Source organism: Monodelphis domestica, chromosome 7, assembly GCF_027887165.1.
Source record: "Monodelphis domestica isolate mMonDom1 chromosome 7, mMonDom1.pri, whole genome shotgun sequence".
NCBI lineage: Eukaryota > Metazoa > Chordata > Mammalia > Didelphimorphia > Didelphidae > Monodelphis > Monodelphis domestica.
The window spans coordinates 214,805,304-214,833,125 of NC_077233.1; the positions used below are offsets into that span (position 1 = coordinate 214,805,304).

General features: G+C 35.0%; 1 protein-coding gene and 1 pseudogene across 1 annotated transcript in view; both read right to left on the reverse strand.

Moving 5' to 3' along the window:
- SDK1 (sidekick cell adhesion molecule 1) overlaps positions 1-27,822 on the reverse strand; it is a 1,320,044-nt gene that overhangs the window by 912,595 nt on the left and 379,627 nt on the right.
- LOC100617412 (protein phosphatase 1 regulatory subunit 7-like) overlaps positions 4,387-27,822 on the reverse strand; it is an 85,274-nt pseudogene continuing 61,838 nt past the window's right edge.

Consider the following 27,822-nt stretch of genomic DNA (forward strand, 5'->3'; position numbering starts at 1 on the left):
ATGGGAAATGAAGGAAAGTGAGGAGCCTCGTATAATACTAAAAGTGGGAATTTAGACATTCAGAAGGATGTCAGTGCTTTCAACAGAAAAAGAATTTTGGAAGATGGGGTAAGGGAAAATAATTAGTTCTGTTTTGTATTTGAAATGCGTAGGGGACTTCTAGGTCAAAATCTCCAATAAACAGGTGGTAATATCAGACTTAAATAGAGAAAAGAGACCAAGGCTGGTTATATTCACCTAAAGCAATCTACATATAAATGATAATTAAATCCATGGAAATTGATAATTCCACTAAGTGAGATAATATAGAAAGAGAAGATCCCAAAGATAAAGCAAGGTCACTGTAATAGATAACATACTTATAGCTATAGAATGTTTGTGTTGTTACTGTCCCTAATCTGAAGAGCACAAAGAAGCAGAATGTATACATTTCAGTTTCTCAGTCATCCTTAATCATTCTTTCTTTTCAGACTATGCACCTGGGGTCCTGCACAGCTACTCTAGTCATACAATAGTAGACTTACAAGTGTTGTTTCCAATACACGGAAGAGAATTGGGTTGATTGCTCCTTCCTCTTTCTAACAAGTAAAAATGCTGACATTCAGTAGAGTTAAACTGAAAAATCTTTTTTTTTAAATCATTTTCCAGAAAGCTGAGAACATGACAGCTTTTTATTGAACTAGAGCCTTAAAAGACCTCATAGAAAGATTAAGAAGTAATGGATCTCAAGTTGCCACTACTACAATTTCATTTCCAAACTGGGACTTCCTTACTCAGTATTTTGCATATATATATGCTCAATTCGTTCTGAAGAAGACATATATTTTTATATAAAAGGAAATGCCCAAGGCTTCCTCTGTTCTCTGATGCCCCAACATGGGCATTTTAAGTATCAGAGTAAAGTATCTAGTATAATAGCAATACCATTAACTTGAAACTGGGACTAGGTCAAAATGAAGCATGCTGGGTCCAGTAAATAATATTGATCTTAGGGGACCAATTTAGAATGATAGTCATGAAAGAGAATTCTGAATACCACAGTATTGGCATGTTACATTATTTATAAACATCCATTACAAGATTCACAGTCTAATTGGTCTGATGGAAAATCATTTAGAGGGCTGAAAAGAAATTAGTTCTATATAGCCATTTCTAGTTAAACCATGTGTAGTGCTCCTTGCTGATATTATTTAAAGAGGTGTAATTTCCTCATCTGGGTGTGAGTTGTGCTTTTTGGGGTTGTGGTATTCTTGCTATTGTTGTTACATCCAGGTAAACATATTTATGAGAGTATCAATAAAATTCAATTGCTGATGGCCTGGGTCACATGTGAAAGGACTGAACAGAGATGAAAGGCTTCATCTCTTATTACTAATCCCTTATTCAATCCTCACACATATCTCCTTCTAGAATATACAAATTTAATAAAAAATAAATAATAGACCTTACTGCCTCCTTATGTAAAAGGAGATAAATGCCATTGTATTTTGAGTATCAATGATAAGCGATAGCCTGGGGAGCTTGTTTTTAATTCAAGTCTGCAACTCAACCAGTATAAAGAAAAGTAGTATGGTTGTGTTTTTTAAATAAGTGAAACCTATGCAGATATATTGGGCTTCAGTGATACTTGCCTATTGTATATACTTACCTAACATGTATTTCCAATTCTTTCACGGGATCATAGGACTTAGATTTAGAAGGGACCTTTTAAATCATCTGATCTAAATCTCTAAATTTACAGATGATATTTCATCTTACAATTATATGTCAAGTCTAGCTTTCTTTCTTCTAGATCTTTAAACAGTGAAATTCAGTCAAAATCCTGGTCTATGGCATTTCCTGCCCCCCCCCCCACAAAGTTGTACCTACCAAATTCACAGTTACTGTGAAAAAAAAATGCTTCATAAACCTTAAAACACGAGAAAAGTGGGTCATTATTAAGTTGTTTTTAAAAGTCTACTTTTAATTCTACCGAACAAACCAGTAAACTAATCATAGGCTAGAGGTTCTGTAACTCTTTATTTTTACATCACAATCTACATCACTTAGCTAAATTAATGTCATTCCTAAATTTTCCAATAAGTATAAAAAAGTGATTATGCTGACACATATTAGTAGGAATAACTCTAAATATTATTAAACTATATTTTGGGGATTTAATATAACTCCATCCAACAAATATTTATTAAGTGCCAACTATGTAAGAAGCCTTCTGCTTGACACATCAGAAAAGAGTTAGTAGCGATATATGACAAGTACACAGATAATTATAATGCAAAATAATATAGGATATATGAATTAAGTGCAAAGTAAAGTGCATTATAGAATTCAAAGTGTAAAGGAACCATTATAAGGGGGCAGGGAGGGAAAGGAGATTGGGAAAACATTCATAAATTATGGGGCATTAGAGCTGACCATTAAAAGCTAACAAAGAAATGAATTAGTTAAGCAAGTAAAAAATAAAATAGCAAGGATAAGGGACCATGAGCAAAGAGAACTGGGAAATAAACAGTACAGGACATTAAAAGGAAGAAAGTGCTTCAGTTACACGGGAGCAGGAAGTATACAGAAGGGAGAATACTATCAAGATGAAGTGAGAAAGGAATGTGATTGAGGGAGGATACTGAATGTCAGGGAAAGAGGCCTGAACATTATGAGGTAGGCACTCGCTGAATTTTTTTTGAATTTTATTAATTACTCAATTTAGAATATTTTTCCTTGGTTATGAGAGTCATGTTCTTTCCCTCCCCTTCCCCCAAACCCTTCCTGTAGCCAACACACATTTCCACTGGGCTTTACATGTGTCATTGATCAAAACCTATTTTCATATTGTTGATGTTTATACTAGGGTGATAATTTAGAGTCTATATACCCAATCATATCCCCATCAACACACAAGATCAAGTAGTTGTTTTCTTCTGTGTTTCTTCTCCCACAGTTCTTTGTTTGGATGTAGATAGTGTTCCTTTTCATAAGTCCCTCAGAATTGTCCTGGATCATTGCATTGCTACCACTAGAGAAGTCCATAACATTCGATTGTACCACAATGTATCAGTCTCTGTGTACAATGTTCTGGTTCTGCTCCCCTCACTCCACATCAATTCCTGGAGGTCATTCCAGTTCACATGGAATTCCTCCAGTTTATTATTTCGTTGAGCACAATAATACTCTATTAGCAATATATACCACAATTTCTTCAGCCATTCCGCAATTGAAGAACATCTCCTCATTTTCCAATTTTTTGCCACCAAAAAAAAAAATGAAGCTATGAATATTCTTGTACAGGTCTTTTTCCTTATTATATCTTTGGAGTATTAGCCCAGCACTGCTATGGCTGGATCAAAGGGCAGACAGTTTTTTAATGCCCTTTGGGGATAATTCCAAATTGCCCTCCAGAATGGTTCGATCAATTCACAACTCCACCAGGAATGCATTATTAATGTCCCAATTTTGCCACATCCCTTCCAACATTAATTACTTTCTGTTGCTGTCATGTTAGCCAATCTGCTGGATGTGAGGTAATACCTCAGAGTTGTTTTGATTTGCATCTCTCTGATTAAAAGAGATTTAGAACACTTTTTCATATGCTTATTCATACTTTTGATTTCTTTATCTGAAAATTGCTTATTCATGTCCTGTGCCCATTAATCAATTGGAGAATGAGTTTATTTTTGATACAATTGATTTAGCTCTTTATACATTTGAGTAATTAGACCTTTGTTAGAGGTTTTTATTGTGAATATTTTCTCCCAACTTGTTGCTTCCCTTCTTATTTTGGTTGTATTGGTTTTGTTAGTACAAAAAAATTAATGTAATCAAAATTATTTATTTTAGCTAATTTATTTCTTCCACTGTTAGTCTAGGCAATTTATATTTTTATAAATATTCATGCATATCACCAAGATTGCCATATTTGTTGCCATATAATTGGGCATAATAGTTTTTAATGATTGCCTTAATTTCCTCTTCATTAGAGGTGAGGTCTCCCTTTTAATCTTGGATACTGCCAATTTGGTTTTCTTTTTTCTTTTTTTTTAATTAGATTGACTAGTATGTCTATTTTATTTGTTTTTTTTTTCCCCAAAGTACCAGCTTCTAGTCTTATTTATTAAATAAATAGTGCTTTGACTTTCAATTTTATTAATTTCTCCTTTGATTTTTAGGATCTCTAATTTAGTCTTCCTCTGAGAATTTTTAACTTGTTCACTTTCTAATTTTTAATTTGCATGTCCAATTCAGTGACCCCTGCCCTTCTTAATTTGTTAATATATTAACTCAAGGATATAAATTTCCCCCTGAGTATTGTTTTGGCTGCATCCCATAGGTTTTGAAAGGATGTCTCATCATTGTCTTTTTCTTCAATGAAGTGATTAATTGTTTCTATGATTTGTTCTTTTTTTTTGGTGTTGCAAGATTTAATAATAATAACATCTCAAAACCAGTAAGAGGGCTCGTCATACACATTATGTGATCAGTCAGTGGTTTTCTAGTGGCCATTTGATTTGTAGATGGAGGTAAATTGGAGATTTATGGAGCAAGAGGTGGATTAAAAACCTGTGGCAGGGGCACTGCTTTGAGGAGGGGAAGGAGATTTAGAACCGCACGAATGTGGCATCGATTTGCCGGATGGTGGGGAGGGCAAGTATGATTTTCCATCGATACTGGGGGTCTTTCTGCAGAGGGTTCCGCTTCAAGTAAACTGCTTTGAGAAGCTTGGCCCCCTTTAATTTATCCAAGTCACTCCAGCTCTCAATGAGATTGTCATTCATCCAGAATTCTTGGAGTTCTGTGAGGTGGCTGATGTTTTCGATCTTTTTGATTCTATTTGATGCAATGTCCAGCATTGTGAGTTTGTTATTGTTGTCCAGGCCCTAAATGACCTCGATGCCATTGTGACTGAGGTACAGTTCTCGAAGGTTCACCAGGTTCTGGAGGCCTTCAATTTTGGTTAGCCTGTTGCTCTGCATGTTGAGCACAGTCAGATTGCTGAGGGCATCCAGGTTCTGGAGCTTGGTGATCTTATTCTTCCCCAAGAACAGACTGTCAAAGTTGGTCAAGTTGTCAATGTTTTCAATGGACCGGATTCAGTTACATCCAAGTTCTAGCATCTTTAGCTGCTGGAGATTACTGATGTTTTCAATTTTGCTGATTTTACTGTTTACCAGGAAGAGCTTCTTCAGATGGGTGAGCTGATCTATCCCTTCAATGTTTCGCAGAAGATTAAAAGAAATATCTAAAGTCTCAAGCTCTGTCAATGCCTCCAGGTTCTCAATCCTTTTGATCTGGTTATCGTAGAGGTCCAGCTCTCGAAGGCTCTGTAACTCTTCCAAGTTCTAAATACATTTAATTAGGTTCTGATGGAGACAGAGGGACTTCAATTTCTTCAGAACTTCGAACCCTTCAATTTTCCCAATTCGATAATGATTTAGATCAACATCCTTGGCATCTTCATCCAAGTGAACGGTTTCCATATCCACAGGGAGCTCGAGTTCTTCCCCTTCTAGGTTTTGAGCATCTTTCAGACTTTGCTGACTGAGGTCTGTGACCAGATTTACTCCATGTTTCTTTCCTTCTTCATCTCCTGACTCTTCAGACCCGCCCCGCCCCCCGACACAATGTTGGTGGCTCTTCCCTTTTCCGAAAGCTGCCCTATGATTTGTTCTTTAACTAACTGGTTTTGAAGAATCATATTGTTTAATTTCCAATTAATTTTTTATTTACCTCTCCATGTACCCTTATTAATTATTATTTTTATTGCATAGGGACCTGAGAAGGTTGCATTTATTATTTCTGCTCTTTTTTATTTGTTTGTAATGTTTTGATGCCCTAATACATGGTCAGCTTTGGTGAATGTATCATGTGCTACTGAAAAGGTATATTCCTTTTTGTCCCTTTTTATTTTTCTCCACATGTCTACTAACTCTAAATTTTCTAAGATTTCATTCATTTCTATTACCTCTTTCTTATTTATTTTTTTATTTCATTTATCTAGTTCGGATAGAGGAAGGTTCAGGTCTCCCATTAATATAGATTTTCTATCTATTTGATCCTTGAGCTCCCCTAGTTTCTCCTTTAGAAATTTTGATGCTATGCAATTTGGTGCATACATGTTTAGTACTGATATTTCCTCATTGTCTATTCTGCCTTTTATCAGGATGTAATTACCTTCCCTATCTCTTTTAACTAGATTTATTTTTACTTTGGCTTTATCAGTTATCATGATTGCGTCTCCTGCATTCTTTTTATCAGTTGATGCCCAATAGATTTGGCTCCATCCTCTTACTTTCACCCTATGTGTATCTACCTTCCTCATGTGTGTTTCTTGGAGAAGCACATGGTAGGGTTTTGGATTCTAATCCACTCTGCTATTCACTTGCATTTTATGGTTGAGTTCATTCCATTCACGTTCAGAGTTATGATTACTAGCTGTGTATTTCCCAGCATTTTGATTTCTACTCCTGGTCCTGCCTTTTCTTCTTTCACTATTTCCTTCTACACCGATGTTTGTTTTTATCAGTCCCCCTAGTTCTCACCCTTATTTTACTTCCATTTCTACCCTCTCCCTTCTTATTCTCCCCTTATTTTCCCTATAGTCTTTCTGAAACTACCCCCCACCCTCTCCCTCCCTAGTACTGCTTCCCTACCCAAGAGTCCGTTTGTTACCCTTCTACTCCCCTATAGGGCTCAAATCTATTCTATGCCCCAATGGATTGGATTGTTCTTCCCTCTTTGAGTCAATTTCAATGAATGTAAGAGTTGAGTACTGTAAACCTCAAAATTTCTTAGACTTTTAAATGTTGGAAATTTCACCATTGGGAAATTTCATACTTGAAAAATTTCCTATTGATAGTGGGTCTTGGCTATTGGAATGTGAACCCCATTGGCATGGGAGGTTCCTCCTCCTCCCTTCTTAAGATTACTTTAGGACAGAAACCTTTTGCTGAACAATGGAAAGGACTTTGACCTATGCTTAAGCATAGAACAGGAATTTCTTTGAGTCATGATTGATTTTAGAATTGATACAATGGAGATACTTGGAATCAATCTCCACCCTACTCAGTCCTAACAGGATTGAGGAAGGGCTGCAGCATAGATCAAAATTTAATTATTCCAATCTCTACCCTACTCAGGTTAACAGGATTTAGGAAGGGCTGTAGCAAAGGATCAAAGATTTAATTATTTGAAAATATGACCTTCAACAGACATGTGCAAAGCCAGAGACCTCTGGGCAGTCCTGGGTTAAGCTAGAGCCTCCATTGGCACAGGGAAATTGATGGACAGTGATTGGTAGATGTGAGAACTGAGGGGAGGGAACTTGGATGGTTTCCTTAAAGAGAGAGGGGTCTGAAGACTCAGGGTGGTGGTTGAGGAGTTTGTCTGAGTGGTTGGAGTGTGCTCTGAGAAGCTTGCTCTGAAGGAAGCTGAAGGTGGGGGCCTCTGAGACTGTTTCTCCATTTTTGTCACGTGAGTAATAGGGACTGATCTCTTTTCTTTGCCCCAGCTATCTAAGGGCTTGGGCCTTTTGGCCCAGTCTAAACAGAAGGGGTATTTAAGCCCTATTCCCTTCTCTCCCTTTTCTCTCTCTCTCTCTCTAATTCCTTTCTTCCTCCTGTTGTAATTAAACTCCATAAAAGATTGACTGCTGACTTGAGTTTTCATTTAGGAATTACATAGCTGAATTCCTTGGCGACCTTAAATTAATATATATAAGTCTTTTAAAGTGATTTCCTTGTCACAGTACTTCCTGTCTCCAACCTCGTTACCCTTCCAGTATATTGATGTTCTCCTCACTCATCCCATGAGCTTCTTTGTGACATATAAATTTACCTACATTTGTTTCTTTTCCCATTTCTTTTAGTATTAATCTCTTTTTTAGCTCTAGTTGTATATATATATATATATATACATATATATATATACAAATGTATATGTATTTATGCATGCATATATCTATATATCTATTTATGTCTTGTCCTTTCATCCTATACAGTTTGTCACTGTTCCCTCTAAGTGTAATTCTTCTAGCTGCCCAGGGGATAACAACAGTTTTAAGAGTTATCAATGACCTCTTTTCTTATAGGGATACATAACATGTTAACTTATTGAGTCTCTTTAAAAAAAGGGGTTTTTTTTGCTTTCTTTTGTTTTTCTTTTTTTCCTCTTTTTTAATTACCTTTTGATGGTTCTCTTGGGTTCTGTGCTTGGGCATCGAATTTTCTGTTAAGGTCTGGTCTTTTCTTTACAAATTATTGGAATTCTTTTATTTTTTTGAATTACCATACTTTCCCCCATAAGAATATAGTCAGTTTTGTTGGGTAGTTGATTCTTGGTTGTAGACCTAGTTACCTTGCTTTCTGGAATATCATATTCCATGCCTTTCAGTCCTTAAGTGTGGATGCAGCCAGATCCTGTGTTATCCACACTCTGGTTTCCATGGTATCTGAATGACTTCTTGGCATATTGTAATATTTTTTCTTTGATCTAATAGTTCTTGAATTTGGCTATAACATTCCTGAGTGTTGTCAGTTGGGGATTAAGTAAGGAGGTGATCTGTGGATTCTTTCAATCTCCACTTTTCCCTCTTGTTCTAGAATATCAGGGCAGTTTTCTTGAATAATTTCCTGTAGTACTATGTCCAGGCCTTTTCTTTTGTCATGGTCTTCTGGTAGACCAATGATTCTTAAATTGTCTCTCCTTGAACAAATTTCTAAATCCTCTGTTTTGTGAATGAGATGCTTCATATTTTCCTCAAATTTTCCATTCTTTTGGTTTTGTTTTATAGTGCCCTTCTATTCCTATGCTTTCTAGTGTTTTCAGTAGGAATGAGTATTGTATTTTGTCAAAGGCTTTTTTTGCATCCATTGAGATAATCATGTGATTTTTGTTGGTTTTGTGAAGACTGGATTTAGCTATCTCCTGATTGTAACAATGAAGGTACTTACCTCTTCTTTGACTGTGAAGATTGAATTGTAATCCTCTATTTGTTGATTTAATCCTCAGAAATGTAAGCACATTACTTGAAGTTCAGTGGGAAGATCTGCCCATTTTAGATCTGATTACCAAGGGTGTAAATCTCCCACTTAATCATGAGGTGGGAGGTCTGTAACCCACATGTGAGATAGTGTGTAATGAATTAGAATCAACTAATTGCCTTCTGGGCAGTCCTAAAGCACAGCATCTGCTGTCATTGGTAGACATGAAATTTAGGGGAGGTGACACAAGAGAAAAAAGATCTTTAAAAAGAGGACCATGGAAGGGATTTGAAATTATTAGATACTCTGACTCAGAGTTGGAATGGAGGACAGATACTTGAGGAGAGATTGGAAGAGGAACTTGACCCAGGAGGAACTGATGCAGGAGACCTCAGACTGCCTTCCTTTTAGATGGTCACCACTGGTGAATGAAAGGCTGACTTAGTGACTCTGCCTTTCTGGAGGCTTGAAGCCTCCAGAAAAGGCCCATCATCTTGAGACTTTTCCCGTGTTGGGGCTTAGAATTTCTCACTGGTATCAGAAAAAAGCAGAGCACTTTCTCTCTCTCTCCCCCCTCCCCTTTTCTCTCTTCCTTAATATCTTTCCTCTATTGTAAATAAATTACCATAAATTCCATTTAATTTAGCAATTCATTTTAGGATTTACAAATTAAATCACTGGTGACCAACTATGTAAATATTCAGAGTCCAACCACAATCAAATGTAAAGTTTGCTTGTTAATGTCATTTATGTGGATGGTTTTCCTAATATTGACCCATCCCTGCATTCCTGGTATAAAACCCATTTGATCATAATGAATAACCCTTGTTGAAGACTTTTTGCTAGTATTCTATTTAGGATTTTTGTGTCTATGTTAATTAAAGAGATTGCTCTACAGTTTTCTTTCTCTGTTTTTTACCTGCCTGGTTTTGGAATCAGAACCATATTTGGGTCATTAAAGGAATTTGGTAGAACTCCTTCTTTGCCTATTCTGTGAAATAGTTTGTATTATATTGGGATTAGTTGTTCTTTGAATCTTTGATAGAATTCACTTGTGAATCTATCAGGCCCTGGGGAAATGTTCTTAGGGAGTTCTTTGATGGCTTGTTCAATTTCTTTTTCTGATACAGGATTATTTAAATACTCTATTTCATCTGTTAATCTAGGCAATTTATATATATATATATATATTTTTTTTTTTAATATCCATCCATATCAAGTACATTGCCATATTTGTTGCCATATAACTGGGCAAAATGGTTTTTAATGATTGCCTTAATTTCCTCTTCATTATATGTGAGGTCTCCCTTTTCATCTTTGATTCTGTTTTTTGGTTTGATTTATCTATATTTGATAGGGGAAAGTTCAGGTCTCCCACTAGTATAGATTTACTATTTATTTCTTCTGTCAACTCCACTAGTTTCTCTTTTAGAAATTTGCATCCTATGCCATTTCATGCATACATGTTGAGTACTGGTATTTCCTCATTGAATATATTGCCTTTCATCAGGATGTAATTACCTAACCTATCTCTTTTTTTTCACATTAAATATTATTTTATTTGGTCATTTCCAAACATTATTCATTGGAAACGAAGATCATTTTCTTTTCCTCCCACCCACCCCCTTCCTACCACCTCTCCCATAGCCAGTGCATGATTCCACTAGGTATCACTTGTGTTCTTGGTTTGAACCCATTTCCATGTTGTTGGTATTTGCATTAGAGTGTTCAATTGGAGTCTCTCCTCAGTCATATCCCCTTAACCCCTGTAGTCAAGCAGTTACTTTTCCTCTGTGTTTTTACTCCCATAGTTTATCCTCTGCTTGTGGATAGTGTTTTTTAGATCCCTGCAGATTGTTCAGGGACATTGCATTGACACTAATGGAGAAGTCCATTACCTTCGATTGTACCATAGTGTGTCAGTCTCTGTGTATAATGTTTTCCTGGTTCTGCTCTTTTCACTCTGCATCACTTCTTGAAGGTCGTTCCAGTCTCCATTGAATTCCTTTACTTTATTATTCCTTTTAGTACAATAGTATTCCATCACCAACATATACCACAATTTGTTCAGCCATTCCCCAATTAAAGGGCATCCCCTCATTTTCCAATTTTTGGCCACCACAAAGAGTACAGCTATGAATATTCTTGTACAAGTCTTTTTACTTATTGTCTCTTTAGGGTACAAACCCAGCAGTACTATAGCTGGGTCAAAGGGCAGATAGTCTTTTATAAACTGTTGGGCATAGTTCCAAATTGCCCTCCAGAATGCTTGGATCCATTCACAACTCCACAAGCAATGTGTTAATGTCCCTACTTTGCCACATCCCCTCCAGCATTCATTACTTTCCTTTGCTGTCATATAAGCCAATCTGCTAGGTGTGAGGTGATACCTCAGGGTTGTTTTGATTTGCATCTCTCTGATTATAAGAAATGTAGAACACTTTTTCATGTGCTTATTAATAGTTTTGATTTCTTTGACTGAAAATTCCCTATTCATGTCCATTGCCCATTTATCAAATGGAGAATGGCTTGATTTTTTGTACAATTGATGTAGCTCTTGGTAGATTTGAGTAATTAGACCTTTGTCCGAGGTTTTTATGAAGATTGTTTCCCAATTTGTTGCTTCCCTTCTGATTTTAGTTACATTGGTTTTGTTTGTACAGACACTTTTTAATTTGATGTATTCCAGATTATTTATTTTGCATTTTGTGACTTTTTCGAAGTCTTGCTTGGTTTTAAAGTCTTTCCCTTCCCAAAGGTCTGACATGTATACTATTCTGTGTTTGCCTAATTTTCTTATAGTTTCCTTCTTTATGTTCAAGTCATTCACCCATTTTAAATTTATCTTGGTGTAGGGTGTGAGGTGTTGATCTAAACCTAATCTTTCCCACACTGTCCTCCAATTTTCCCAGCAGTTTTTATGAAATAGTTGAATTTTGTTCCAAAAACTGTGATCTTTGGGTATGTCATATACTGCCTTGCTGAGGTCACTTTCCCCGAGTCTATTCCACTGATCCTGCTTTCTGTCTCTTAGCCAGTACCAAATTGTTATGATGACCGCTGCTTTATAATATAGTCTGAGATCTGGGACTGCAAGTCCCCCTTCCTTTGTATTTTTTTTTTATTATTTTCCCTGGATATCCTTGATCCTGTGTTCTTCCAAATGAACTTTGTTATGGTTTTTTCTAGATCAGTAAAACATTTTTTTTGGAAGTTCCATGGGTATGGCACTAAATAGATAGATGAGTTTGGGTAGGGTGGTCACTTTTATTATATTGGCTCGTCCTACCCATGAGCAGTTAATGTTTTTCCAATTGTTCAAGTCTAGTTTTAATTGTGTGGAGAGTTTTTGTAGTTGTGTTCCTAAAGTTCCTGTGTTTGTCTCGGGAGATAGATTCTGAAGTATTTTATTTTGTCTAAGGTAATTTTGAATGGGATTTCTCTTTCTAGTTCTTGCTGCTGAGCTGTGTTGGAAATATATAGAAATGCTGATGACTTATGTGGGTTTATTTTGTATCCTGCAACTTTGCTAAAGTTGTTGATTATTTCGATTAGCTTTTTGGTTGAATCTCTAGGATTCTTTAAGTAGGCCATCATGTCATCTGCAAAGTGTGATAACTTGGTCTCCTCATTGCCAATTTTAATGCCTTCAATTTCTTTTCTCTAATTGCTACTGCTAGTGTTTCTAATACAATGTCAAATAATAAAGGTGATAATGGGCATCCTTGTTTCACTCCTGATCTTAATGGGAATGCATCTAGCTTATCCCCATTGCAGATGATATTAGTTGATGGTTTTAGATATATACTGTTTATTATTCTTAGGAACGATCCTTCTATCCGTATGCTTTCTAGTGTTTTTTTTTAATATTTTTTTTTATTTTTATTTTTATTTTTATTTTTTTAATTTTTAAACATTATTTTATTTGGTTGTTTTCATACATTATTCTCTGGAAACAAAGATCATTTTCTTTTCCTGCCCCCTCCCCCCCCCCCCGCCTTTCCCTCTCCCATAGCCGATGCATGATTCCACTGGTTATCACATGTGTTCTTGACTCGAACCTATTTCCCTGTTGCTGAAATTTGCATTAGAGTGTTCATTTAGAGTCTCTCCTCAGTCTTATCTCCTCCAACCCTGTAGTCAAGCAGTTGCTTTTCATCGGTGTTTTTACTTCCACAGTTTATCCTCTGCTTGTGGGTAGTATTTTTTAGATCCCTGCTGATTGTTCAGGGACATTGCATTGATACTAATGGAGAAGTCCATCACCTTCGATTGTACCACAATGTATCAGTCTCTGTGTACAGTGTTTTCCTGGTTCTGCTCCTAGTAGGAATGGGTGTTGTATTTTATCAAAGGCTTCTTCTGCGTCTATTGAAATAATCATGTGATTTTTGTTGGTTTGCTTATTGATGTGGTCAATTATGTGGATGGCTTTCATAATATTGAACCAGCCCTGCATCCCTGGTATAAATCCTACTTGATCATGGTGAATGACTCTTCTGATAACTTGCTGGAGTCTTTTTGCTAGTATCCTATTTAAGATTTTTTGCATCTATATTTATTAGGGAGATTGGTCTATAATTTTCTTTCTCTGTTTTTGGCCTGCCTGGTTTTGGAATTAGTACCATGTTTGTGTCATAAAAGGAATGGTAGGAATTGGTAGAACTCCCTCTTTGCTTATTATGTCAAAAAGTTTTGTTTAGTATTGGGGTTAGTAGTTCTTTGATAGTTTGATAGAATTCACTTATAAATCCATCAGGCCCTGGGGATTTTTTCTTAGGAAGTTCTTTGATGGCCTGTTGGATTTATTTTTATGATATGGGATTATTTAAGAAATCTATTTCTTTTTCTGTTAGTCTAGACAATTGATATTTTTTTAGATATTCATCCATATCACCTAGGTTGGTATATTTATTGCCATATATATAGTTGGGCAAAGTAGTTTTTAATGATTGCCTTAATTTCCTCTTTGTTGGAGGTGAGGTCCCCCTTTTCATCCTTGATACTTTAATTTGCCTTTCTTCTTTCCTTTTTTCAATTAGACTGACCAGTACTTTGTCTATTTTGTCTATTTTTTCAAAGTACCAACTTCTAGTCTTGTTTATTAGCTCAATAGTTCTGTCACTTTCAATTTTATTAATTTCTCCCTTAATTTTTAGGATCTCTAGTTTGGTTTTCTTCGGGGGGGGGGTTTGATTTGTTCATTCTCAAGTTTTTTGATTTGCATTTCCAATTCCTTGATCTCAGTCCTCCCTAATTTGTTAATATATGGACTCAGGGATATGAATTTTCCTCTAAATACTGCTTTGGCTGCATCCCATAAGGTTTGAAAGGATATCTCACCATTGTCATTTTCCTCAACAAATTATTGTTTCTATGATTTCTTCTCTAACTAACCGATTTTGGAGTATCATATTATTTAATTTCCAATTAATTTTTGATTTGGCTCTCCATGTACCCTTTCAGATCAATATTTTTTATTGCTTTATGATCTGAAAAGGTTGCATTTATTATTTCTGCTTTTCTCCATTTGAGTGTCATGTTTCTGTGACCTAGTGTATGATCTACTTTTGTGAATGTGCCATGTGGTTCTGAGAAGAAGGTGTATTCCTTTTTGTCCCAATGGGGGGGGGGTGCATTCAGCTTCACTCCTCCCTTCTTCAAAATTTCTCTTTTTTTAAACAATATTTTATTTGGCCACTTCAAAACATTATTCATGGAGACAAAGATCATTTTCTTTTCCTAAACCCACCCCCCCATAGCCGACGCACGATTCCACTGGGTTTCACATGTGTTCTTGATTCCAAACCATTTCCATATTGTTGGTATTTGCATTAGAGTGTTCATTTAGAGTATCTCCTCAGACATGTCCCCTTAACCCCTGTAGTCAAGCAGTTGCTTTACCTTGGTGTTTTTACTCCCACAGTTTTTCCTCTGCTTGTGGACAGTGTTTTTTCTCCTAGATCCCTGCAGATTGTTCAGGGACAATGCATTGACACTAATGGAGAAGTCTATTACCTTCGATTGTACCACAGTGTATCAGTCTCTGTGTTCAATGTTTTCCTGGTTCTGCTCCTTTCGCTCTGCATCATTTCCTGGAGGTTGTTCCAGTCTCCATGGAATTCCTCCACTTTATTATTCCTTTTAGCACAATAGTATTCCATCACCAACATATACCACAATTTGTTCAGCCATTCTCCAATTGAAGGGCATCCCCTCATTTGACAATTTTTGGCCACCACAAAGAGCGCAGCTATGAATATTCTTGTACAAGTCTTTTTCCTTATCTCTTTGGAGTACAAACCCAGCAGTGCTATGGCTGGATCAAAGGGCAGACAGTCTTTTATTGCCCTTTGGGCATAGTTCCAAATTGCCCTCTAGAATGGTTGGTTCAAATCACAACCCCACCAGCAATCAATTAATGTCCCTATTTTGCCACATCCCCTCCAGCATTCATTACTTTCCTTTGCTGTCATGTTAGCCAATCTGCTAGGTGTGAGGTGATACCTCAGAGTTGTTTTGATTTGCATCTCTCTGATTATAAGAGATTTAGAGCACTTTTTCATGTGCTTTATTATTATTATGTTTATTTTTTATTAATTTATAATTTATTATATATTATATTATATAAATAATATTGATTTATAATTATATATTATATAATAATAATAACTATTTAAAAAATAAAAAATTATTATTAATAGTTTTTATTTCTTTGGCTGAGAACTGCCTGTTCATATCCCTTGCCATATTGACTGGAAGTCTCTTCAAAATTTCTTAACATTATCAGTCACCCCTTTTCCCTTCTCTTCAGTCACGGTAAAAGTATCCTTACTCTTTACCGAGGTCAATTCTTTGATTAGTACATTTTATACCTTCTTTAGGACCTTTCTGAAACATCATTTCCTCTCTCTTGGGCAACATTAATTTCCCCTCTCCACTAAATTATTCCTGAATCTCTATAAACATGTTCAAGTCTTGAATCTTTAAAAAATGCCCTCTCTTGATTCCCTATCCAGTCACCATCCTATTCCCCTTCTTCCCTCTGAATCATATTTTTCTGAAAATGATGTCTCCATTTATTTTCTCCTCAATCCCTTGCAATTTGACTTAAATTCCCATGATTTGAATGTTACTGCTTTCTCAAAGATAAAAAAACAACCAACTAACCACACAATTGAATTTCCTTGTTATAAAAATTCTTCAATCTTCTTGGCATTTGATGCTAGAATCTTTTTTCTTGGTTTAAGAGACATCATATGTTTCATGGTCTTTTTCTATGACCTTAATAACGCTTTCCTTTTTTTGACATCCCCTCACATTTTTTATTCAACCCTTTCCTCTCTATATACTCTCCATTGGTCATTTCATTAGCCAGTGTCTTGAACAATCGCAGATGACTCCTAGAACTGTATCTTCATCCCTGACCTCTTCTGAAATACCTACATATAATACTAATCCTTTCGGCATACTTCTGTATTCCATTCAAACTATGCCATTCTATATACATGCGTATGCTTTCTTACCATCCCCTATGTTTGCATAGAGCATAGTAACAACCTCATTTTTAGTTTCTCTAGAAGAGTGGTCCCTAAAGTATAGTCCAGTGATTGGCTAGAGTCCCTGAGGCCAAAATAACTTTTATAATAATACTATAATATTTCTAATTCAGTAAATATCAATAAACACAACCCATATAAATAAAAACTCTTGGGGGGATTTTCAATAATTTTTAAGAGTATAAAAGGGTTCTGAGACCAAAAAGTTCTAGAAATTTTGAGAAATATTTCTCAGGGGGGGGGGGGGACCTTTTCCAGACTTCTTTGAAAGTATGTAGAAGATCAAGAATAAAGACCTTTCTTATAGAAATGGGTTTAGTAAGGCAACAAAACTTTTAACAAAAAGTACTTCTAGTCTGATTTTTAAATTTTCCTTCCCATCCCCTGAATGAACTGGCCTGCAAAGAAACCTACCTAATAATGGAATATCTTACTGTCCAGAGGGAAAAATTCCCATTTCAGGATTCAGAAAAGATTGAAATATTGATCACTGGAAGGAGAACTGTGTTGAAGTGGTTGAAAGCAGAATAAGAAGTAACTGAGAATGTTAACTCCAGATTTTGATTTGACATATTAATCAAGTCAAACAAGAAGAACTTATTAAGAAACTAAACCAAGCTTCAGGCTAAGATCTAAGGATACAAAGAAAAGCAAAAAAAACAGTCTCAGTTCCCAATGAGTTCAGGGCATAATGGAGAAGATAACATGCAAACACTATATATGAACAAAACATATACAGCATAAATTATGGTTAATGCTCAGAGAGGAAACATTAGCATTAAAGGGGATTAAACTTTTTGTAAAAGCTACGATTTTAGCTGGGATTTGAAGGGAGCCAGAGAGGACAAGAGTAGGAGATGAGAAGGAAGAGCATTCTGAGAGTGGGAGAGAGCCATTAAAAATTCCCAGACTTAAGAGATAAACTACATTGCTTGAGGAATAGTAAAGAAGACAGTGTTACTGCATTACAGAATATGTCTGGGTATGTATTATTTTTTAATGGAAATGGAAAAACAATTTTATAGCAAGTATCTCTGACAAAAGACTAATTTCTCAAATATTTAGAGAACTGAGTCAAATATGTAAGAATCCCAAACATTCCCCAGTTGATAAATGATCAAAGCATATGAACAGGAAGTTCTCAGATGAAGAAATGCTATCTATAGTCATATGAGGAAATAGTCCAAAACTATTGATTAGAGAAATGCAAATTAAAACAACTGATATATCACCTCATATCAACCAGAGTGGCTAACATGACCAAAAAAGAAAATTATAAATGATAGAGGCGATATGGGAAAACTGGACCAGTAAAGTTCATACAATCATTTTGGTTAGCAACATGTAACCACACCGAAAGGTCCATAAAACAATGCATACACTTTAGTCTAGCAGTCTATATCCCAAAATGATCAGCGATATAGAAAAACTACTTGTACAAAAATATCTTTAGCAGCTCTTTTTGTATTGGAAAATAATTGGAAACTCAGGGGATGTCCATCAGTTGGGGAATGGCAGAACAAGCTGTGGTATGTGGTTTTAGTAAGAAATAATAAATAGGATGAATTTTTTAAAAAACCTAGCATGACTTGCATGAACTGATACAAAGTGAAGTGAACAGAACCAGGAGAACAGTAACAAAAATATTGTACAGTGATCAACTGTGAAGCAAAGCAAGGTTATAAAATAACCCCAAGGGACTCATAATTAAAAAAAAATGCTATCCATAGCCAAAGAAGGAACTGTAGGAATCTTATTCCAAATCAAAGCATGACATCCTTCATTTTATTTTCTTCATAAGATTTTAAAAATGATATATGTAATATTGGTCTTCAGTCATGACAAGGGGAATATGGAAATGCATAGTGCATGAAAGCAGTGGTATAACCTATATCAGATTATTTGCCATTCAGAGAGCAGAGGGATGGAAGGAAGGAGAGAGGGAATCTGAATGACAAAATGTCAGAAAATAATTATCAAATTTTTTTTCCTACATGTAATTAAAAAAATAAAATTTAATTTTAAAAAAGAATGGAAAAGGTGAGATGTACTAAGTTATGAAGGGGCTTGAATGCCAAACAGAGGATTTTATTTTTGGTCCTGTAGGTGATTGGGAGCCAGGGGTGTTTATTGAATTTATTGAGTGACAAGGTGGACCTTAATTTTAGAAAAATGAATCTGTCAGGTGAGAGAAGGATGGACTGGTGTGGGGAGAATCTTAGGGAAGGAAACAAAGCAGAAGGCTATTGGATGTGTTGATTTCGGCCTCTACCAGAGTGACCGCAGTCAGAAGAAGCATAAATGAGAGATATTATGAAGATATAAATGCTAATTTAAATCATCTTGGAGTAGGGAGAGAGAGATGTTCAAGGATAAAGAGGGGGTAGATCTGTCCATTTAGACATTTTTCTCTCCTAAAAGAATTTTTTAGATAATTTCCCCTCACACTGGATTTTGGTTTGCTTCATTTCCACTGACTTCTTAAAGCCTAACTCAAATGCCACATCTACAAATAGCTTTCTCTAATCTCCACAATCAGTAATGACTTCAGGCATCAAGCAGCACTCTGCATTTCTTTTATGCACTTACCTTGTAGTATCCACAATTTAAAGTAGACAGAGAGACCACTGGGCCTTAAGAGCTATGTAACCATGAGGATACCACCTAATTTTTTTGAGTCCATGATTCCTCATCAGAAAAAAACAAAATTAGGATAATGGCACATTCATTATATAAATTCAAAAGTTTGTTGCAAGTAAAATGCATCAAAATCATTAAAGCACCATACTATTATAATCATTTATTTATATGTCCTATGCTCTATTTAGACTAGTAATTTTTAACATTTTTTTGTGTTACAAACTCGTATGGCAGTCTACAAAAACCAATGGACTTCTTAGAATAATGTTTACGGAGGCATAAAATAGAGGATGACAAAATATTTCAATTATACTGAAATTCAGTTATCTAAATATTAAAAATAAATGCATGGATTCCAGGTTAATAAGTCTTTCCCCTATACTATATTTTCCTTGAGGACAGTGACCATTCCTTAATTCTGCATCTTCGTCAAGGCCTCTCTACACAATGATCTGTAAAAAGTATAGACCAAAAAAAAATTGGTCTTCCTGGCTTTTATTTACAGCAGTTTCAAATACCACTTTGTATATTTTATTCAAGTATGAATTATATGTTAAAGCATTATGCATGATTTTGATTACATAGAATTTTAAACATTTCTATGTTGATCATATCATTGAATAAAACATTTCTTTTCTTCAGGACTTCAAAGACCTATAATTTTATCAGTGTGTATGCCATAGGTTGAAATCCCTTTGAAATTATCTTTGTACTTAGTGTGTCCAACAAATTCATCTTCCTGCAGCCTTGATTCAATAACAAACAATAATCCATAAAGTAGTAATGTTTGAACTGCCTTTCCATCAACATTATGAATTGTTCTCTTATTGCATGTACTTATGTTCAACATTATTGATAGAGTAGGGTTGCTCCCCACCTCCCACCACCACCCCCCATCCCTGGGTCAGTAGCTTGTTTTTCTTTATGGGAAATAGGAAAACAAGAGTTATCTACATACAAGGAAAACAGAATAGTGTTGACTTTTTTATGGGAGTTGGTAGAGTGAGGAATGGAAGAATGATTCTAAGATAAGATTTAAAATAAGTTAATAAGGAGTGATCTGGATTCAATGCCAGAATTGATTCTACCTATAATGACCTTTGACAAATCATTTAACTCTTGGAATTTTATCAACTAAAAAAAATGAGAGTAGAATTGGATGACCTATAAAATCTCTTCTAACTTGAAATTTTATCATCCTGTCAATAAAACAAAAAAGAAATGGAGATTTTTTTTGAGATGGAGTTTGATCCATATGTTACCAATAATATTTATAGTATTTGATAATATTAAATCTAATTGTTTTGATTTTAAAAGTTACATTTCTCTTAAAGTTGAGCAAAAAAAAGTCTGTCTGGAGTTCAGACCAACCATATATAAATCATATACCTTACTATTTGATTTATAGATTCAATACTAAGTTTCAAATACTGCCTAGTCATAGGAGACCAGAATTTCAGTCATTAAAGTTGAATCTCAAATTGTAAACTTACTTAAAATATTACATAACAATAGCAGTCCTATTATGTAATAGGTTTTCTTAAGGAAAACAATTAAAATGTATTTTTAAAATCTAGATATTGTGTTTTTATTCTTCTTTGACATTTCAAGTTTCTTAATAGTTTGGTAAAACAGGGAAAAAATTGAAATTGATGTAAAGGAACTTTTAAGTTCAATAATCCTTAATATTTTATAATGACATTCCTTACTGTCAAATATTTTTTTTAAAGATTTAGATCTTATTCACTTGAGGCAACATTCATTTTAAAAAGCAGTACAAAATTAGACATTAGAGATAAAACTGCATAGAGTCCATATAAAGCAAGAAGAAATCATCAGACAGAATCAATTAATGCTAGCATACACTGAAATTCACCATAAATTTCTTGACAATTAAGGCAAAAAGAGAAATATATCAGAATAAACAGTTACCATTTACTAACTTGAGAATGTATTTCAATTCACTTTCAGAAAAAATAAAATATCCCTATAACCAAATCAGAAATTTATCAGGAATCCTTAAAAGGCTATGAATAGCATAATTGCTAATGTCTTTAACTCTACTTTTAAATAAAAGACAGAAATATTGTTAAAAGGAAAATTCTTATATCAGTCCTATAATTAATATGGAGGAAAAATACTAAATTCTTCAATTATTAAAACTATAATTTCTTTATCCATTCCATATCTAGTTTTAAGCATTCATATTGAATAAAATTCCAAAAGCAAAATGGTATTAATGAGAAAGGATGATTAATTCATTATTTTGTTACAATACTTCTTAAGATTTCAACAACAATTTTAAAGTATATATAAAAATATAATACTTAACTATTCTTGTAATTTCCTCCAGACAAAAAACCTGCTTTAAAATACATTTGGTTCTGTGATCTACATCGCATTACTAAAACAATAACAAAAAATTCAGAGTAAACTGAAGATGGTGACACAAAATCAATACCTAATAAATACCTATTAGAAGTATTTAAAAGCTTTGTCAATCCTAATGCTTCTCCATGGAAACATTCTCTGCCTCAGTGTGATTTAAGCTTAACCACCATATTTCATTGGTTTTGTCCCAGAGGAATAAAAGTGAATTAGATAAATAGCAAAACATACATTATCCACTATAACGTGCATGGCCTAGTCTCTTGAGGACAGAGAATCTCTGCCTAGTTGCAATCCATCACATAAAATTTTAGGGGCCTACAACCACCCAGGTGTAGGGACTTACCTTTATGTGATGGTGAAGAGTTCCTAATTGACTCCAGAACCAGAAAAAAATGAAAATTCAGGAGTTGTTGAGCCAAAACTAAGTCACTACAAAAAAAGACAACACCCTTTTCTTTAATTTTTCCTCAGTGGTTGTGATTTTGGCAGAACTGTTTAAACTGACTCATTAAAGTTGGGCAAGGGACAAGACAATTACCCTGTTCCCCACCCAGATGTGGCTGCCATAGCCCTCTCTCTTTCTGTTTACTTTTTCCTTATTTCAGGCAAATTATTTTTGAAACTTATGAATTTCAAAAGGTCCAGATTGCTTTGATGGCAATAGTAATATCCACTAGTTGATGACATGAGGAATGGAATTACAAACTAAAGAAAGGCAGCTTTAGAAGGTATAATCCCTTGTGGGAGACAAAAGTTCTAGCTACAGAATCTAGAAAGGTATAGATCTATGTAGGCTAGTAGACAAATAAGGTAAAGTTTTGGAGGAGTACACAAAGTGAGAAAGGGCTTTTGATGAATTTATGAATTCTCTCTTTGATACATGTAATGTGCATATCTGCCTCAATACCATCATAATATCAGTATAAATTCATTCTTCCCACAGAATGTGTATTTGTGAGTGAACCTCCATTTTGAGGGGAATATTTTATATAATTTCTTCTTATCACACCATTGGAGTAAATAAATGTGGCTGAATGTTAATTACATATACTGGTAGGGACTCAGAACTACAGGTGCTAGCAGGATAGCCATACAGGGTTATCTGAATAAACCTGTAGAAGTAGTAGTGGTAGTGGTATCCCTTCTAGGGACCTAACTTGTCATTTTAAGTGTAAATATGGGGAAGTTCCTGGGGAAAGGGAATGTTATATTTTTAAATCTACATTATCAATTTTTAAAACTTCTTTATATATAAACTTTTTAAATCTTGAAATTAACAATGAACTACTCTTTTCAAGCTCAGAAATGATTTCTTACTTGCCCACTCAGATGCATTCTCATCTCAGTAGAATTAACATTGAATTGGATTATTTATTACTAATATTTCTGCATAAAATAATTTTACCCTTAGCCTCTAAAGGTAAGGCTGAAACAGCCTACTTCCAAGTTAAGGTTTCTCCCAGACCCACAAGCTATCAAATTAGGTTGGGACCTTTTGTCTTTTGATAAGATTTAAAAAGATGAAAAGGCAGGGCTGAGCAGCCATGAAGAACTCTGACCCATTTGGAAGTAAGTTGGGCCAGGAAAGGGTGTGCAAGCATCTTCCTTATTTAGCCAAAGATCCACCTTCTTGTGAGGAAGTAAAAAGAGAGGAGTTGAGGTCTCTAAGTCCACCTCTTCATTATTTATTCACCAATCAGTGATGTCGTGGCATATCCAAGAAAGGGACTAAATGAGTTCCCAAGCTCCTATATAGGGACCTGAACAATGGAAATTCTTGTCTTTGATTATCAAGAGGATCACAGACCACCAAATTATTGGTTAAATGTTATCCTACTATTGAGTATTATCAATTTATTGAAATTGATGTTCTTACCCCAAAACTGGTTTCTCAAATATTTTAATTGTAACCCTTATTCTTCTTAGAGTCTCTATAATATCTGAAATTGACAAGCTCTTCATTTTGGACTCTCATACTGATGAGTTTTTGTTATACTTATTCTCCTACCTGTCTGGCCCATTCTGGTTAGTCTCCTTTGCTGAATCATCTTCTATGCCATGAACTCACAGGGTCTCTATCTTGAATGCTCTTTTTTTTTTTATTCAAGGTTTCTTTGATGGTGGGTAATCTTATCAACAACCATAGATTTAATTATCCATCTCTATGTAAATTAGTCAATGAACATTTCTTATTATGTACCAGGCACTGTGCTGAGCACTGGGTATACAAAAAGATGAAAAAGACAGTCCTTGACTTCAAGGAGCTCACAACCTAATTGGGGAAAAGCAAACATACAAACAAGCTATCTACGGAACAACAACAAAAAAATAATTGAAAGAGGAAAGGCATTAGAACTAAGTGGAAGGCTTTCAGAAGAAGGCAGAGATTCAGTTGAGACTTGAAGAAAGCAAGGAAAGCCAGTAGGTGGAGATAAGAGGAGGAACATTCAAGCAATTGAGACAGCTAGAGAAAATATTAAGAACTGAGAGGTCAAGAGTCCTATTCCTAGTACGGCAAGGAGACCAGTGTTAATCAGATCAGAGTACTTCGTAGGGGGTTAGCAGCTAACAGGAGGGCACTAGGCAAATTCTAAAGTACTATTTAAAAAAAATTATAAGACAGGGCTGGTAAATAGAAATATGGAGATATGAAGGATAGAGGGAGAGATTACCTAGTTTCCCAGTTCCTTAAGGCATTTAAAAATAAAAATATTTCCCTGACTTCAATTATTAGCATAAGCTTCTATTTCCCTTTGCCTTTTGCTGGAAAGGGAGAAAAAGGTAGACATACAGTCTTAAATACCTGCAGGCTCAGTTAGACTTTAGGGTGCTACCTCAACATAGGATTCTATAATATGTGTGTAAAAATTTTTGGCAATATTGATCAGTTGACATTGTCAAGGTAATTTCTCTTGCTGTTCTTCCAGTGTGTGAGCAGGAAGAATTATTTTGCATGGATAAATACTATTCTACTAACTTTCCTGACTCAATCTAAACTTGTAGCAAGGGTATAACTAATTTTTTAAAAAAATATCTTTGCATTTTTTGAGCAAGAAAAATAATAGGATATTTTGAGTGGGGAATTTTGTATCCTTGCTGCTACTTAGAATGAACCTGATTTTCATTATTCTTTATTTCTGTAGCAATAGGGAAGAAATCTAAAAACTGTTGCTAAATTTAATATGTTTGCTTGGGAATCAGAAGCTCTGTATGCTGCCACTAAATAGTTTTGTGATCTTAGTCCAGTCCTTTACCCTGTCTAAGCCTACAATTGTTCATCTATAAAATGAAAGTGTTAGATTGGGTATGAACCTCACAGGTGATGGGGCTGTAAGCATTATGCAAACCCTAAAGCACTACATAAATGTAATCTAGTATTATTATGATTAGATGGTGCTAAAAGTCCTTTCCAGCTCTAGGGTCCTATTAGTAAAATAAAACCTGAATGTGTAACTAGAGAATCAAAGGATAGAATCTCTTCTTTTGGCAGTAGAACAAAAGAATAATCACATAGTTACCATGGTCAGGAGAGCCATAAGCAACTAGAACCCCACTGCTGACTTTTTAAAATCAGTGAGTATATGCAAAGAAAGATGGGAAGGGGGGGGGTAAGGAGCCACCAATGAAATGTAATCATACTGGACAATGGTGAAAGAAAAACCAAATAAGCAAGAAAGCAGCAAGAAGCAGTGAAATAATATTGTAAGGTCATCTAACCAATATGATAGTAAAAAAAAAAATTCACTTTTCAACCTCAAAAGGAAAGAGCTATACACCAGGTGTAATTACAACTAAATCCAAAAGATAAGAACATGGACATCACTTCCCTCTATCCCAACTATAAAAGGATTATGAATACTGGAGAATTTTTATATTTAGAGAGCTCAATGCCCTGCCTAGACTCACATCTATGAGTTAATGGCAGCAGAACATAAGCAAATTTTCAGGTTTGCTTTTGGGACCCAGTTCTAAACTAGGTACTCCAAAGACTCTTCTAACACCAACCATATCCCACCTAATGTCTGCCCTACATCCATAAATACGAAAACCACAGGAAGTGGAAGATGCTGACTCTGCCTAGTCACAAAGAGGAGGAACTGAGAGGGCAAAAGATGAGCTGGCTACAGTGAGTCTGATAGAAAAGGTCCTGGGAAATCAGCCTGTTAACAATACCTTTTACTGAGGTAGGGGAAAAAAATATTAAGGTTAATGCATGTGCCCTATCAACTACTTACCATGTATATTTTAATATTATGATCTTTGATTTCATGGTTTATAGACCAACCAGTATATAATATTTTATAGCAGCCTAAAAGAACAGATTCTCAGTCATTTGACAATAGTCATAAAACTAGAAAATTGCACAGGTAGGATTTGAACTCAGATCTCCTGATCTCCAAATCATCATCACTCCCCACACTGTACAAACACACACATGCACACTGTAATATGCAAATCTACATATGTGTGAATGAAAATACCTGTGCCATGCAAATGTGTTTCATTATGTGTATAATATATACCTATTGTTTATATGATATATAGATATGTATATACACATTGAGGCAGCTAAATTGAGAGAGCTGGGCATATAGTCAAGATTTTAATTTAAATCCAGCCTCAGCTACTTATAAGCTATTTGCCTTGGAGAAAGTCACTTAACCTCTGTTTGAATTAATAAAATAGAGACAGAAATGACAACCACAGTACCTTTGCCAAAAAACACTATGGACATGATTGGTATATATGGTTGACAAGGTCACAGAGTCAGAAAGGGGGCAGCTGGGTAGCTCAGTGGATTGAGAGCCAGGTCTAGAGATGGGAGATCCTGGGTTCAAATTCGGCCTCAGACACTTCCTAGCTGTGTGATCCTGGTCAAGTCACTTAACCCCCGTTACCAAGGCCTTAACTCTCTTCTGCCTTGGTACCTACACACAGTATTGATTCTAAGACAGAAGATAAGGATTTTTTAAAAAATGTCAGACCAGACTGCTCTGCTGAATAGCAATACATAATATCTATGCATAAATTTATGTGTGTGTACATACAAATATATACACAAGAGTATTGATAAAAATATGTGAGCCAGCTCTGCTATTCTAAAATATTTGTATAACCTAGTTGAGGAAACATGTGGCTTACAATAATTACGGCACAATGTAAGAATGAACATAATCATTCTCAACTAAAATCTATGTGAATTATAACAAACCTGTCATGAAATCTTTAGATAAATTATATATTGATCACTCTTAAGATAGAGGCAGATTAAAGCAGTGATAAGAAATATGGCATGGATTGTGTTCATGTTTAATGGCCACCATTTCATGGCTTTGTGTCATTGGGCTACTTACTTCATCACTGTGAGACTCAATGTCCTAACTAGAAAATGACAGGTTGAAGTGGTGATTTCCAAAGTCACTTCCATTTCTAATTACAGGCTTTTAGAAGAAAGTAAATATGTCTGTGTCCTCAAAAGTTCACCACAAGGGGGTCACCCAACATCCTAAAGATCAATTGATTCCTAAAATTTTACAGATAAGGAAAATAAGGCATTGAGGCTTACAAGCTTATACTAAGCAGCAAGTCTTGCCCATGCATCTTTGACCTCCTGAATGTTTCCCTCGAGGAATCCACCTGACAATTTACTAATGCAGAGGGCTCCATTTATTTACATGATATCATAAAGATGGTACTTCTTTTAAAGCACTGCTTCATTATTCTTTTACTCTTTATATCATCTACTTAGAGTATCCTGTTATATCATAATGTGATACCAAATCATTACAAGGAAGAAAGTAAAGTAATAATGATGCCTTTAAAATTTTCAATTTGGTCATTAAAATGATATGCTGGGCTAAAACTACTCTCTATTCCTTCAGCCTCAATGTTAACATTTTTAAAGGAATGTTCCATTTTTTTTGAAGTGTCAAGCAAAACATGTCCCTACAGTGCATCTCTATGTTAATAATGATAATATGGACACCCTGACAACTACCAAGGATTTAATGGAGTCTTAAATATGTGGAGAAATAATTTTCAAAGATTATCCTGCCTAATCTCCAAGAGTGAACTGTATACAAGAAAAGAATAAAGATATAATCTTTAAATCACACACATGAACACACAAAACCCCTTTGAATTCAGATACAAAAATGAATTTATATGTAGTAACAAGACTATGGCTTATGATATGGCAGAATAATTCTTTTAATAAATTACATTATGACATGTATATGTAGTTATATATATATATATAT